Raw genomic sequence first — 3,226 nt, forward strand, 5'->3', positions numbered from 1 at the left:
CTCTTTTTACCTTGGTTTTGAGATTTCTGAACTTAGTGTAGTTTAACCAGTTTGCCATGTTCTTATTTCTGTTATAGGTGTTTCTTGCTTGACGGGTGGGTTCCTTTTTGGGGTTTTCTGTTTTACTGGGGCATGCTCGTCAATAACTTGTTTCAATAGGTGTTCGTGAGCCCAATAAATATCGTCCATATCCTCATGCAATATATGAGCGAGATGGAACGGTACATGAGAAAGATGTCCATAAATCATTTGTTGTCAAAATTATTGTATGACCTGAAAGTGACCTTCTTTTTTCATAAATGGATCACATTGTTCTCTTAAACTGGCAGCTATGAGGTTGTGACAGTCGCTTAGGCCGCAATTAAAGTTTACAGTTTTACACATGAAAAACTTTGCATTGGTGTGGGCTTGTGGGTTTCGATTTTATAAAATATTAAGAACAAAGTTTGAACTGAAAAATCATCTTAAGAAAACGTATTACATAAATACAAGCGAGTTATGCAAGATAACGCACCAGAAATCACAACATGCTATGTGAAAATGGGCGATGGAGAACTATCCAAAACGAGAATAGAAAATGCACACGCTGCACGAATCGTAACGAATACCACTTGGCCTGATTGGCGCCGCTCTGAAGAGCGCGCCTATTATGGAATGGGAATTTATTTTAGTTAGTGGTAGGAGCGGTTTTTAAGTTGATTGAAAGTTGGGTTTTACTGTTATTTTATTATGATTAAAAAATGCAAATGGATGGCGATTGCATAGGTGTTAAAAATGCTATTTGTGGTTGAATAGATTGTCTTCAATTTATCTTCAAAACATTATATTTGAAGAACGACAAATAAGTTTAATAACTGTTCCCGTTTCGTTTACGTTTTCATGTGCCGGAAATGTAAATATTCGGAGGAGTTCCGAATGAAATGTAAAATGTGTGGACCGGTAATTATGTGAATGGGAATAATTATGTTTTATGTTGTTTTGTTATGTTTACTGCATTAATAAACAATGAGTTAAGCTGTTTTCTTTAATTTAATCGATATTGGATTAAATCATCACCTAACTTTATATTTTAATGTGTTGAAGGTGACATTAGTAAAATTGTATTACGATTGCCCCCGAGTTGTTTTATTTTTAGAACACTACACATATCCGGATGTTGCTATTTTTAGAACCAGAAGGTATTTCCCCGCTATTCATAGGTCAATAATGGAATTTCTACATCGTCGATTGATAGTTGGAAACTCGGTTTTGTCATGTATATACGTTTAAAATAAGTAAACACTAAAAGTGCACACTGACAGTTGATTACGATACATCTAACAATTTGAGTCATTACAGTAAAACATGGATTATAAGTGAATTATACGCGTAAGAGAAGATTTTCTGTCAAAAAAACTAATGTCAACAATCAGCATGGAATTGGGATATTCGTATCAAAGGGCTATTCATGTAAGTATCCTTGAGTAGTTGTGTAAGTTTATGTGTTCAAAAATGTTTTTTTTTTTTTAATTTCTTTGGAATTCTTAAATCATTTTTATTTGCTAATCGTTAAGACAGCGTTTTAATATTTCTATATGTACTATAAATATACATGTTACATACTTTACATCTACTTATAATGCACCAGTCAGTTGTAACCAAAGCCCCACCAGGTCCGAGGAATAGCTGGGACTTTGACTTTCTGTCCAGCCAACCCCGGGTAAAATCCTCGTCGGACGAACTGATGGTCAAATCCTCGCCATATGCCCCGTACCCCAGGGAGCCTAGGTAAGGCATATTCCCTGCTATATCTGGCTCAAAGACAAAACCACTGTATTCACCCGGCACTGCGAGGCCACCTGAAAGTTAAAAACACAGCCCATTTCCCCGGCATATCCCTGGCATATCCCCAGACCTGGAGGGCCGTGGTTACAATTGACTGGTGCATTATGTACATGTTACATATTTTTAAATGTATTTATGTACATCATTTATGTATATGATATGAGTATGTAATCTTTTATTTGATTGTTTTATCTTAGAAAAATATTAGACTTAAAAATACCCATTATTTGTTTACAAATAAAAATATTAGACTTAAAAATACCCATTATTTATTATACCCACAAACTGCATATTTTCAAAATAAACCTGTATTAAAAGATGTACATGGTTTCGGGCTGGAAGCCACAACAGCTTGGACACAAGCGACATTCATTTGCTTGGTGTAGGTCTATTTGAACGCCATACTGTTGTGAATCATTATCAACCATACGCACAACATCTACACATTTGTGCCTACCAACCCTTACTCTTGGCTAAAACGGATATTAGTGCAGAATGTATAATTAATACATGTGCATTTGTATTTTACGGTTGTAGTTTCTGTTGGTTGATAATCAGAAGTCTTATTTCTTTCAGGCAGGAAAAGGACTGAATATTACTATTATATGAAGAATTCCAGCCTGCATTAAATACTTTGTTGGATCATTGAGACAGATTTGACATCCATGTCTATCCACATCTGATAGAGATGATGTGAGTATTTCATATAAAACATATTTGAGTTGGTGTTTGTTGTTTTATAAACTCACTGTTTTCAATAATCCAGTGGTTGTGGTGGTGGTGATGGTGGTGGTGATGATGAATTTTATTGATAAATTTAGTAATTTTCTTTATATTATATACATGTATGTATCAGCTTATTGTTGTTGTTTTTAAATAATGTTGAGAAATATTAAACTGTTTATATTTTATTTTGTATATGTATGGCAGTATTATTATCTATACAAATTAGTTAGAAAGTACTTTTTTTCTTTTACAGCACTAAACATTCTAGATGGGTAAAGACCTGTTAAATCAGCATTGACTCAGCATTGAGTAATTTTCATCTGTGCAGACACTACAAGTACAAACGCATGGGAACAAACCAAACTTCAAATGTTGAAGAGTGAAGAATTATTGTGAAAAGTTCTAAATGTTAGAATACCATTGACTAAATACAACAAATAGACAATGATTACCAACAGAGACTGTTTACATGTTATAATATTCAAAAGACATTAGTTGAGAACTTTCACTCTGACATTTTTGGAGGGGCATTACCGCCTACTTAGTGTTCTTGTTTCTTTACATATTTTAATTTAAAAGTACATTCATTGTTTTTAAATCTGAATTCTGAGTTAGTATCATAAGTAAAATTTATTTATTTGAATGATTACATTTTATGAATAAGTCCAATTGAGCT

At 33.6% G+C, this 3,226-nt stretch overlaps 1 long non-coding RNA gene across 1 annotated transcript; it reads left to right on the forward strand.

Annotated features, from left to right (window-relative positions):
- Window positions 1-1,389: 1,389 nt before the first annotated feature.
- On the forward strand, window positions 1,390-2,970 carry LOC128213334 (uncharacterized). Its single transcript, XR_008257714.1, has 3 exons — window positions 1,390-1,449; window positions 2,401-2,517; window positions 2,804-2,970. It is a non-coding gene; the product is annotated as an uncharacterized LOC128213334 (long non-coding RNA).
- The last annotated feature ends 256 nt before the right edge of the window (window positions 2,971-3,226 follow it).

The sequence above is a fragment of the Mya arenaria genome, chromosome 13, assembly GCF_026914265.1.
Source record: "Mya arenaria isolate MELC-2E11 chromosome 13, ASM2691426v1".
Classification (NCBI taxonomy): domain Eukaryota; kingdom Metazoa; phylum Mollusca; class Bivalvia; order Myida; family Myidae; genus Mya; species Mya arenaria.